The sequence below is a fragment of the Urocitellus parryii genome, chromosome 15 (genome assembly GCF_045843805.1).
Source record: "Urocitellus parryii isolate mUroPar1 chromosome 15, mUroPar1.hap1, whole genome shotgun sequence".
Taxonomy (NCBI): Eukaryota; Metazoa; Chordata; class Mammalia; order Rodentia; family Sciuridae; genus Urocitellus; species Urocitellus parryii.
Genome location: NC_135545.1, coordinates 53758825 through 53771748, shown reverse-complemented (window position 1 = coordinate 53771748; position 12924 = coordinate 53758825).

Genomic DNA, 12924 nt, shown 5'->3' with positions numbered 1-12924 from the left:
GCAGGGGAGGGAGCCAGGCCTGAAGCAGGAGGGTGCCCAAGGTGCTCTTTCCCAGGGGAAGGTCCCATTCTCAGCTGAGACGGTGTCACCTGAGGAACACTGACAGACGCTTGCTGTGTGCACGGCACTGGTCTAGAAGCCGGGAAACCAAAGGAACAACGGAAACAAAGTTCAAAAACCAAACACTCCCTGAGGCTCTTCCATTCCACAAGGAAGACAGACCCAAGCAAGGACCCCCAAAGAGGGCCATTTCAGCTGGGCCTGACCATTTCAGACAGCAGCTGAACATCCCAGGAGAGGCCGGGGAAGGGACTCACACATGGCCCCCAGGCTCTGGAGGAGGGGACATTTGGGCAGCCCGAGCAGGAGGAAGAGGGGCCTGTGAAGTCAGAGCCCAGAGGCTGACCTCCCGGCCACCGACACAGCGGTGCAGGAGGCTGGGGCAGCTGGTGCACAGCCCGGGCTCCCCCAATCCCCGGGGCCTGCCAGGGACAGCCAGGTCCTCCCTAGGGGGTCAGCCTGGGGAGGAGCCGCAGAGCCTGGCCCTGGGAGCAGCTAGGCCTCACCCCGGCTGCAACCTTCTGCTGGGTGAGTGATTGCTCAGGCCCGAGTGTTGGAGAACCAGCCGGGTCAGGACAGGCAGGTTTCCTCCTGGCCCTGACAGTCACGGCTGTTGCCATTATAAACAGTGCCCGTGTTGACAAAATCACGCCAGCTCCAGAGACACCTGGGAAGGTTGAGCCTGGATCTCAAATTGAAAAAACAGAAAGTAATAAAAGACCCAAGCAAGCAAACACACATTGGCGCCTTATGACTCAGGAGTCCCTGGGTCCTCTGTCAACAGACCTGGCTCCTTCTTGGGCCCTGCAGGATCCTCCAGTGTGTCACCTCCTTCCCCCCAGCCACACAGCACAGTGTCCACAGAGAACATCTGCTGAGGTTCTGCAGCCCGCCTGATTTAGCTGCTGAACCCCATCAACCCTCCACTGTGTGAGGGGTCAAGGTGTCGTGGAGTTCCCTGGGACGCTGTAGCAAGGGCCACACCTGCTGACCTGCAGGCTAGACACCTGAGGCAGGTGTCAGTAGGGCTGTCCTGCCCCAGACTCTGAGGGAGCCTCTGTTGGGGATGTGGGTTGGGATGTGGCTCAGTGGTAAAGGGCTCCCTGTCCTTGGGGTACCTTGGCTTATAGATGCACCACTTCAGTGTCTGCCTCTGTTGCCACTTGGCCCTCTCTGTGTCTCTGTCTTCATGTCATTTTCCTTCTTCCCATCTCTCTGTGCTCGGGTTTCCTTCTCTTTCTAAGGACAGCAGATGTGGGTGTCCACCCAAATCCAGTGCGTAAACTTGACAGTAACTGCCAAGAGCCTCTCTCCAGATATGGTTGCATCCTGAGCCTCCAGGTGGACTTGAATCTTAGGGTCACTATTCAACCCAATTCTGAACAAGATGGAGAAAATCAGGCTCACCAGACCTCTGAGATGACCGGGATGCCGAGTGTTGGCACAGCTTGTGACTGCCAAGGGCGGGAAGCGGGGGCCTCCAGGCAGCATGTTAATGATGGGCAGGGCTGACCTGCCTTTGAAGGAGGGATCTACCCACAGCCAGCTGTGGATTTCCCAGCACCCCTGCCCAACACCTATCACGAACCACACGTTCTTCCCCAATGTGATACCAACGTGCCTCCTCTGAGGGGTGGGGTCCAGGTTCCCTTCCCTTGAAGATTCTGGTAACTTTTTCTAACTGCCCCCAATGGACAGTGGCAGAAGGAACAACGCATGACAGCTTCTTCCAAGCTTGGGACACATGTCCTAGAGCCCAAAGCCGACAGCACAGCCAGCTCCTCTACATTCATTACGCTGGGAGACCACACAGGGACACGGGGATCCCCAGGAGGCCCGGGTGCTCCAGCCCCTTGTCTCAAGTCCCCCAGCATGGGCACCAGGCCTCGGGGAGGAAGCCTGTGAGACGATGTGAGCACAAGCTTGCAGCTGCATGAGGGACCCTTGGTGGGCAGCGCCCTGCCACTCCCAAGTTCTCCTCCCCTGGACCCCATGAAAGACAACCAGCAAGCATTATTGTTTTAAGCCACTGCCTTCTGCACTGGATTCCTGTGGAGCAGCAGGGAACTGATCCAGGGGTTTGTCTGCTGAGTGAGGCTTGCAAGTTTGGGACAGAGCAGAATTATCCAGGGCAGTGGTTCTGCCCTCCTTCCACCCTCTGAGCCCTCCTCTTCTGCCCCCCCTCTCAGTCAACCTGAACAAGTGCTTTAAAATGTCCACCTGAAGGGACTCCATAAGGTCAGCCTCCGGAAAGTCGCATCTCAGAGCAGCCCTCCCGTCATAGGGAGACCCTGGCCTCCCCTTCAGCTTCCCTCCACCTGAAGAATCTGGTTCCATCCTGTGGCGCTCTGTCCTATGTTAAGGAAAGAATACAAATTCTACCTACATGTCATTTAAATTAACAGCTGAGAGCTGCTTTTTAAAAATAACATAGATACAGTGGCACAAGCCTATCATCCCAGTGACTCAGGAGGCTGAGGCAGAAGAATTGCAAGTTCAAAGCCAGCCTCAGCAACTTAGCAAGACACTGTCTCAAAATTAAAAATAAGAAGGGTTGGGGATGTGGCTCAGTGGTAAAATGCCCTGGGTTCAATACTCAATACCCCCCCCCCAAAAAAAAAAACCTTAAGCTGCATGGAGAGATGGATAAAGACAATGGGCCAGGTTCCGTTCTAAACCTCACGCCTCATTGCTTTGCTCAGCCTATCCCATGAGGGATGCACTTACTGTTTCCATTTACCACGTAGGAAATGGAGGCATAAAGAACTTTAAACCATGACTGAGGTCATAAGGATAGTCAGGGAAAGAGGTATGACTCGAGTGGGTCCCTCAGCCCCGAGACAGCCCACACTGGACCATGACAGCACCCACCTTGCACGAATGCACTGCTTTCATGTCAAGATGACTGCAATTTTACACCTGAAAACCACTTACACTGAAGCACCACACAGTGGGCTTCTGCCGCGCTCTTAGGCTGCCCAGTGAAACTGCCCTCCTGTATTTGGAGGAGTCAAGGGGGAGCCAAAACCTGCTTTCCCAGACTCCCTTGCAGCTAGGGTATGGCCATTCCACCAGCCTCATGTTCAAAAGCTGGCTGGCTACAAGAGAAGCAGGTGTCAAAGGGCACGTACCCGGCAGAGGTAGTGGCAGAGACACCTGGTGTCTGGAGGCAGCAGGCTCAGAGGTTGCAGCACCCTGAGCCCCAAAGAACCTGCTCTGCTGTCTGAGCCAAGTCCTGGCAGGGGCCACTGGACAGGAGCTATTGACACGTGATTTTGCTTTGGCAGGCCCAAGACTTGGATCTCTGCCCTCCTGGAGACTCAGCAAGCCACCTAATACCCTTTTCCATGAAAATATTTTTTGGTTGTCAATAGACCTTTATTTTTATTTATTTATATGAAGTGCTGAAAATTGAACCCAGTACCTCACACGTGCTAGGCAAGCACTCACCACTGAGCCACAACTCCAGCCCTTAGTATCCTTTAATAAGTCCTTGTTTCTGCTAAGGTGAGAATGGGCTCCAGTCCCACCTCCTACAATAGACAGATATACTGTACCTTCAGGGTGGTTTAACTATGCAAAGAAAGCTCTGCAGAGCTAGCTCCAGAAAGGAGCTACTACGAGTGGGTGCTCAGGAGAACGGATAATACCCCGTTATGTATTTATGGGGAAATGGGCCACATATGTCCATCTAGTCAGCCACCTCGGGGAGGTGGTAACAGTGACTGTGCCTAGGAGGAGTGTGAGTGACGGGCCTCAGGGGAGAAGAAGGCTTATTTTAGACTTCTATAATTTTGTATCTGTGTAGATATTACCTGTCAAAAAACAAAAACATAACTGAGTGTACTGAAAAGACAAAAGGGAACATGATTAAATATTAACTAGGCTGTTCTTGGGGTGGTTATTTTTTCATCTCTCTATATTTCTGCATTTCTAAAATATGAAAAGTGAACTTTAAAAATCAGCTTTAAAAGGGACCGTGGATGTGGCTCAGTGGTAGAGTGCTGGCCTGGCATGCATGAGGCCCTGGCGGGGTCCAATTCCCAGCACTCCAAAAAATAATAATAATAATGCTAATAACAAAAATCAAACGAAAGATATAATGAAGAACTGGAGCCCACAGAATGGGAGAAGATATTGGAAGGCCGTGTCAGATAAACACTTAGAGTATATAAGGAACTCTTACAACCCAATAACAGAAAACAACCCATTAAAATGGGTGAAGATGAATAATGGCTACTAATGACATGTAAAGGTGCCAGCCAGGAAGTGCACGTGGACACTCTGGTGCAACCCACTTCACACCTGTAGTAAGCTTAGTTTAAAAGACAGACAACACAGTAGAAATACTCCAGGCGGAGGAGGCGGCGACTGCCTCATTAGGGCTCCCAGAGCTCAGGAAGAAAGCCAAGCGCTAACCAATGGCATGAAGTCAGACTAAGAAAACCTACAGAATGGGAGAAAGTATTTCCAGTTACTCTTCCTACGGAGGATTAATACTTGGGATATATAAAGAACTCACTGGGGGCTGGGGCTCAGCAGTAGAGCACTCACCTAGCACGTGCAAGGCCCTGGGTTCGATCCTCAGCAGCACATATAAATAAATAAAATAAAAGAATTGTGTGCAACTACAACAAAGAAAGAAAGAAAGAACGAACAAACTGGGCCAGGCGTGATGGCACATGCCTATAATTCCAGCAACTCAGGAGGCTGAAGCAGGAGGATCACAATTTTGAGGTCAGCCTCATCAATCTAGCAAAGCCCTAAACAACTTAGTGAGACTCTGTCTCAAAATAAAATATATATATATATATATATATATATATATATATATATATATATATATTTTTTTTTTTTTCCTTAAAGGGCTGGGGATGTGGCTCAGTGGTACCCCTGGGTTCAATCCCTGGTATAAAAAACAAAATAAACAAACAAACAACAACAACAACAAAAAAAAAACCTCACTGGAACATAGCTCAGTGGTATAGCTCTTATCTAACATGTGCAAGACCTGGGTTCAATTCTCAGTGTCATTAAAAAATGATAACAATAAAGCTGGGCACAGTGGCACATGCCTATAATCCCAGTGACTTGGGAGGCTGAGACAGGAGGATCACAAGTTCAAGACCAGCCTCAGCAACTAAGCAAGGTCCTAAGCAACTTAGTGAAACCCTGTCTCAATTAAAAGTAAAAAGGGCTGAAGATGTGGCTCGGTGGTAAGGTACCTTTGGATTCAAGCTCCAGTACCAAAATAAATAAATAAAAGGATATATAAGGAACTCAAAAAACTCAACACCAAAATTAACAAATAAATAACCCATTAAATAAATGGGCAAATGAGTTAAACAGAGTTCTCAAAAGGACAATTCTATAAAAAAATGTTCAACATCCTTAGCCATCAGGGAGATGCAAATCAAAGCTACACTAAGAGTCCACCTCAATCCAGTGAGAATGTCATCATTAAGAATGACAGTAACAATTGCTGGTGAGGATCTGGGGAAAGGGACCCTTACACAATGTTGGAGGAAATGTGAATTAACACAGTCACCCTAGAGATGAGCGTGGAGGCTCCTCAAAGCCCTAAAACTGGATCCAGCTACACCACTCCTGATATACAACCAAAAGACTTAAAGCCAGTGTACTGTAGGGATACCTGCATCCCCATGTCTCTAAAGCACAACTCACAATAGCCAAGTTATGGAGCCAGCCTAGGTGTCCGCCCACAGATGAATGGATACAGAAAATGTGGTGTATAGACATGACGGAGTTTCACTCAGCCATAAAGAAGGAAATTAGGTCATTTGCAAGAAAATGGATGAAACTGGAGAACATCATGTTAAGCAAAATAAGCAGATTGAGAAAGACAAGGGTCGTGTGATTTCTCTCATATGTGGAAACTAGAGGGAAAAAAATGGATCTCATGAGAAAAGAAAGAAGAATGTGTGCCTGACCAGCAGCGTTATGCATAACAACCCAAGTGTCCATCACCGGATGAAGGGATGCCCAAAATGTGGTCCACTCACACACCGGAATGTCAGTCAGCCATAAAAAGACATGAAGTCCTGAGCCACCGTACTGCAGGGTGAACCGTGAAAACTTTGGGTTAAGCCAAAGGAGAAAGTCACAAAGGCGACCTGTTGCGCGATTTCATACACTGAAACGTCCAGAGAGCCAATCCAGACACGGGAGAAAGACGGTGGCGGGAGGGATGGGGACCCAGGGCAGGGTGGCGTCACGCCACTCTGACTGCCCTGAGACCACGAGATGGTGCACTCAGGTGGGTGAGCATCGTGGGATGCGAACCGCATCTGACAAAGCTGGTTTAAGTGTAGAAGGGGGCCCTGGGGGGCCTCTGTGGGAGGAGCTTCCCGGCCTGTGCGGGGTCCTGGGTTCCGTCTCCAGAACTGCAGGATCCAGCCCGGAGGAGAATGCCAAACAACGGCTCCTCTCCAGAAGCTTACTTGGGGGGTTATGTGTTTGGGTTTTGTGTGTGTGGTGTGTGGTGTGTGGTGTGTGTGTGGTGTGTGGGGGGGTGGGGGTGTGGGTGTGGGTGGATGTTCTTGTATGGCTGGGAAGAAAGCTGGAGCCCAGCCAATGCGTCCTGCGGGGATGGACAGACAGATGAAGAGTGGGGGGAGGGATGACTGGGTAATGGGGGGTGGAGAGGAGGAGGGGGGTGGAGAGGAGGAGGGTGGGTGGGCCCGTGGTCACATGGGGGGATGAGCAGAGGAGCGGGTGGACGGTGACTGGGTGCCCTGGTAGGTGGGGGCCGATGAGTGCCTGGGTGGGAGGCTGTTTGGGTCCCTCCTCGAGCTTTCCTTTCCCTCTGACTCACCCAAAAGTGAAGATGATATAACTACCCCAATGACTCTCTCCTAAAACAGCAGAAACGCTTCTCTGGCACCGCCCACTGCAGCGGTGGCTGGGCCAGGCGGACATCCCTGCTCCGGGCTGTGTCTGTGCTGCCCTCTGCACTTCCTCTCCTGTACCAGGGCAGGGAGAGCCCATCCCTCCCTGCACAACCTCTGGACACTGGCACAGAGGCTGGTGTGTGGGGCCCGGGCCACCTGCAGGATCGCGGCTCTCAAGACACTTTAGTTGTGAGCAAACTGCAGAGGGACGCGGCGAGGGGTCCCTGGAAAAGCAGGCTCTGCGGGAGCCGTGTCTAACTCTTGCTTGGGCCACCCCATCTCTCCTGGCTCCCAGTTCTTCAGCTATAAAACTGTGCTGGTGACACCCTCCACGGGAAGTCTGTGGCTCTTCACCACTGACACCAATGAAAAGCTACAGGGCCAGGAACCAGCACTCACCTTCCTTCCACCCACCCGGCTCCTTGCTTGTCCTCCCCTGGCCTGAGACAGTAGATGGTGTGGTCACCTGCATGGGTTCTGTGTTCTGATGACTCAGATTTGAGTCCCTGCCCTGCCCCCTCTACTGTGTGACCTCAAGGAGGATCCTTAACCTCTCTGTGCTGCTTATAATAGGGTGATAATAGGAGCTGTCTTGCATTTTTTTTTTTTTTTTGGATCAAGGAGATAAACCTCTTGAATTGCTGAGGATGGCGACTGGTACAGAATGGTGCTCCATGGAAACTGGCACACTGCTACCAATCCAGCCAGCGCCTCCCTCCGGGCCCTCCAGGGGAAGCACCCCCAGTGCTGGGCCACGCCCACCCCTAATCTCACAGTGTTGGCCTCCTCTACCCTGCGTCAGTGCCCTACCAGCCTCCAAAGCCCTCTGTGGCCTTGAACAGGATGCCCATCTTTCCTCCCAGAAATGCTGTTACCTTCTTGGTCTCCATGGAGACAGCAGGGGCTGGAGTCAGGCCTGGATGCAGTTGGACGGGAGGCTCAGCCGTGCCCTGACGTGGCTCATCAGGGAGGTACCCCAGCTGCTTGTGGACCTCGAGTGGCGCTATTTGCTGAGGGCCAGGAGCCCCTGAGAACAGCACGAAGGGGTCCTCAGGCTCCTGCAGAGACAGCTCAGGTGCTGAAGTTAGGGGGTTGGGCAGGGGTCGACCCCACCACCTCCGCCTCTGAGTTGGCTGGTAGCACTTCTCTGCTCGCCAAGACCCCAAACATCTTTTGTCTCATCTGAACCCCCTGCTCCTGGCTCTAACAGTTGATGGAGGCAGAGGTCCAAAGCCATTTGGCAGATGAGGAAGCAGGCTCAGAGAGGTAAGGCAATTTGCCTAAAGATACACAGCTGGTCTGTCCTCTTCCAAAGTGTCTCTCCCTTTGTGCCATTCCCTCCATGGTGACCTTGGTCGAGGACACTGCTTACAATCCAGACTCGGAAAGTCAGTGTAGCTCTAAGGACAGACTTCCAGTGTTACAGTATCTGGGACAGAGTTGTAGGTGTTCAATAAATATTCTTGAAGCAATGTCCTACCATTTTAAATTTTAAAATGGTAATTTTTGAGTACCCGCCAGGCAGCAGGACTTTCCTACACGTTATTCTATTTACTCTTCATAATACTCTATGTAACACCCCAGAGTAGGCGTCAGGGCCCTCGGGTCCCGCCAAACACTTAAGGCAGGCTGGTTTTGTCATTGCTCATGGCAGTGTCGTGGAGTCAGCGTCCATCGACGGCCCCGAGCACCTGCTCCTTTCCAGCCCTTGAGGCTGACACACTGTTGAGTGGGCGCGCTGCCTCGTGAATGCCCACCAATCGCCCCGCCTGACGCGAGGTGAAAGGAGCAGCGGAGACCCAAATGGAACAGGAGAAGGGCTGGAAGTCAGAGAGCTCCCGGGAGACTTCCCTGTCCCCTCCCCTGGGGAGAGACGGAGAACCCAGGAGTGGGTCCCTAGATCAGCTCCCAGGCACGGTCCCCAAGGAGCAGCGTCCTGCCAGGCCTGGCCGTGGCCTCCCCGGGGAATCAGCCCAGTGAGCAGTACATCTCCTGAGGGTGGCTGTGGTGGGGACCAGGCCAGTGCAGTGCCCTCGGGCTGCTCAGCCTCCACGAGCTGGGACCTTCCTGGCCCTCCAGGGAGCCCTGGCTACTGGAGCAACTCTCCTGCCCCCAGCCACCCCTCACCCCCCAGCCCCACGGGAGCCCTCCAACCACGTCTCCTGGGGAGGCAGGGCCTGGCCACCAGCCCGCTTCCTCCGGGTCCTCAGCCGCCCCTCCTGCTGGCTCCTCTCAGCCTGTCCCCACATGCAGCTCCCAGACCAGCCCAGTCATGGGGAGTGGTCGGTCAAGGTCAAAGGGAAGGAGAAGGGGCTCCCCTTGGCCTGGGCCAGGTCAGCCTCCCAGCGTCCCCCTCCAGGCCTGGCTCAGGGTCTCCCAGAACTGGCTCTGGAGGTCTTCCTGGCTCAAGCCATGGTGGAAAGAAAGGCACGTCCTCTAGATGGACATAGGGTCCCAGAGACCAAAATGACAACCTTGAGTCCTGGAGAGGGACGAGGGCCAGCTCCAAAAAGATGACCCCTGGAGGGCCAGGCTGGCAAGATGCCACCCAGGCAGTGAGACCTGGACTGCAGGGCTGGGCTCAGCAAGAGGACGAGAGGCCCCGGGACCCCAGGTGATGTCACTGCACCAAGCACCAGCCCCAGTGCTGCAAATGTTCTGTGTCTGGGACCCATCTGTCACCATGGCCTAAGGTGCTCCACTCTGTCCATCTCAGGCCACCAACAGCAACACAGCAGTGGGAGCAGCCGGCCCGGGAAGTGGCCGAGCCAGGCTCTGAACTCATGATACGTCCCCTGATTCCATATGGCCCTGGCCACAGTATGGCCAGAGGGGCCTCCCCAGCACATAGCCCTACTTAAAACCCCAGGGCTTCTAGCAGCTTCTCAAAACACTAAACAGAGCCGGCCACAGTGGCACATGCCTATAATCCCTCCATGGGCTCAGGAGGCAGGAGGATCTGGAGTTCAAAGCCAGCCTCAGCAACTTAGCGAGACCCTAAGCAACTCAGTGAGACCCTGTCACTAAATAAAATACAAAATAGGGCTGGGGGTGGGGCTCAGTGGTCAACTGCCCCTGAGTTCAATCCTGGTACCAAAAGAAAAAATTTAAAATTTAAAATTAAAAAAATAAATAAACTAAACACAGCACTACCAGTAACTCTACTTCTCTTGGGTCATACCCAAAAGGATTGAAGGCAGGGACTTGGGTGGCATTTGTGCCCTGCAATTCAGAGCAGCCCAAAGTCAGAAGCAACTCGAGAGTCAGTTGACAAAATGGACAGACCAACTGCACCTGGGGGTCCCCGTGGAATATTAGTCAGTCACAGAAAGGAGACTCCATGTGCTGCCCTGTGGGTGATCCTCCAGGACACTGTGCCAGGGGACACAGCCAGTCATGACAGGAGCGGCACTGTGTCAGTAGGAGGTCACATTGAATAAGGAGGACACATTCATAGGGTCAGAGGGGGCAATAATGAGCCTTGGAGGAGGAAGGCAGAGTCCCCGTTTCATGGGGCCAGAATTTAGTGTGGAGAGAGGAGAAAGTTCTGGAGGAAGATGATGGTGACGGTAACACAGTGTCACTCAACTGTGCACTTAGGAAAGGCTAGGGCTGGGATTGTGGCTCAGCCGTAGAGCACTCGCCTAGCACAGGTGGGACCTGGGCTCGATCTTCAGCACCACATTAAAAATAAATAAATAAAAGGCATTGTGCTAAAAAAAAATGTTTAAAAAAAAAAAACGGCTAAAGTGGCTGGGTGGGGGCTGTGGCACACACACCTGTAATCTCAGTGACTCAGGAAGCTGAGGCAGGAGGATCTCAAGTTTGAGGCCAGCCTCAGCAACTTAAAAAGACCCTAAGCAACTTGGCAAGACCCTGGCTCAAAATAAATAAGGGCTGGGATGTGACCCAGTGGTGAAGCACCCCTGGGCTCAATCCCAGTACTGAAAAGACAATGGCAATAGAAGGCTAAAGGGGTGGGTTTCATGTCACGTGTACTCTATGACACTGCAAGGGCACAGGCTCACACACCCACGCCTGGGGCTGGCCACCTCCACCGTGAAGACACCCACACTTTACCAAGCAGGCTGCACCGGGCTCCAAGTCTAAACACGCATGCTCTCTGGGGACTCTGGGGACCCGCAGGAGCTGGGGTCAGGCAAAATGAGAGATGGCGCAGAGCCGGTCGGGGCAGGCCGGGGCAGGCTGGGGCAGGCTGGGACCAGGCAGGCTGAGGTGCCTGCAACTGGCTTCCTCAGCAGGGGGTGGCGGGGGCATCCCAGTGGCTCAGGCAGAGTCACAGGCTCTGGCTAATGCCATTATTAAGCACTTTCTATGCTCAGCGCTTTGTATGCATCACTTCATTTATTTCTATGACCCTTTGAGGTTCTGCTACTTATCTCCACTGCTCAGATGAGGAAACCGAGGCACAAAAGATAAAAGCAACCTGCCCAGGGCCCCCAACTGAGAGCAGCAGGGACAGGCCGGGAACCCACATCTTAACAGGCCCAGCCTCCCCGGCCCCATCAGGCATCGCTGGGGAGGTGCTGAGTCTCCCCCCAGGCTGGGGCCTCCCCCCTCAGGGAGTCCAGAGGGACTGTGGGGCCAGGAGTCCTGGCCCCGGGCCCATTCTCCATGGAAACTGCTAGAAGCAGAAGCAGCTCAGCCTCGGGGCCAGTGCTGCTGGTCTTCCTGAGAGAGGACTTGGGTAGTCCTGGCCCCCACTCCTCTTGGGGCCACAGAGACTCTGGGGCGGGGGCAGGAAGTGGAGGTGATGTGACCCAGGGGGGTGAGCCATCCTGAGCGTCCCCCGGGCCTCCTCGGCCTCTGTGAGGCGGCTGCTTTTAGTGCAGCCACTCTGCCTCCGCCCAGGAGAAGAGGAAGTGGTCAGAGGCCAGCGAGGGAGAACCCTCAGAGGACGTGTCCCAACCCACACCACCCCTTCCCCCCAGGGAAGAGTGGACTGAGCTGGGGTGCCCAGCGCTTCGGGGAACCGCCCCCCAGGAAGAAGGAACCTGCTTCGGCCCCACACAGATGACCTGAAAACACCCCGCACTCTCAAGAGCCTCAGTGCCTCCAGCCTAGGGAGCCCCAGGGTACACGGGAGGGGACAGCGGGAGCCCCAAACCAGCACCCTGCCCTCTGCAGGCTGGTAGCTCCCAAGCGATGGAGGAGGCTGCATTGCGGTGGGGGACACACCTCTGGGGCTGGAGAAGCTGTGTGGACAGAGGCAGGTTGCTTTCCTTCTCTGGGCCCGTTTTCTCATCTGTAAAAGGGAGCTAACAAGAGTCCTGACCTCTAACAGCTGAGGTGAGAATTCAGAGGGGTGTTAGAGGTAAGGTGTCAACATAAGTCTCAAGTGAAGTGAGAACTTCTTTGATGGTAGCTACTGTTCCATGTCAGGGAATCCCGAGGACTGGGCTCAAGGGTTGCCTGCCTTCTCCGGGAGACTGGACCCAGGGCTGGCAGCAGGTGGAAGCCGAGTGCAGGATATTTCCAGAGAAAACCAGTTATGAATGGAGAATCAGAGAGAAAAGACAAAAAAAATGGATGCTCCCCATCTTGGCAGAGGTCCACTCTGAACCCCTTCCTCCTCAAGCACCTCCAGAGAAGGAGACCTCACCAAGATGTCAAACGGCCTTGCAGAAGGGGTCTGGGCACCACCTCGGGAGCTGAGCCAGATCTGCTTTCTCGCCCCAGGGCAGAGCGCTGCAGAACACCCGTGACCACGTGTTAGGTGGGACAGCTAGCACCTCGCTTCTGTTCTGCCATCAAGAAGCATATGTCAATCAATGGAAGGGTAACTGATGTGATTCAGCAATCTGTATACGGGGTAAAATTGGGAATTCATAACCCACTTGAACCAAACCGTGTAATATGATGTATTAAGAACTATGTAATATTTTGAAAGACCAATAATAAAAAAATTAAAAATAAAAAATAAAAAATAAAA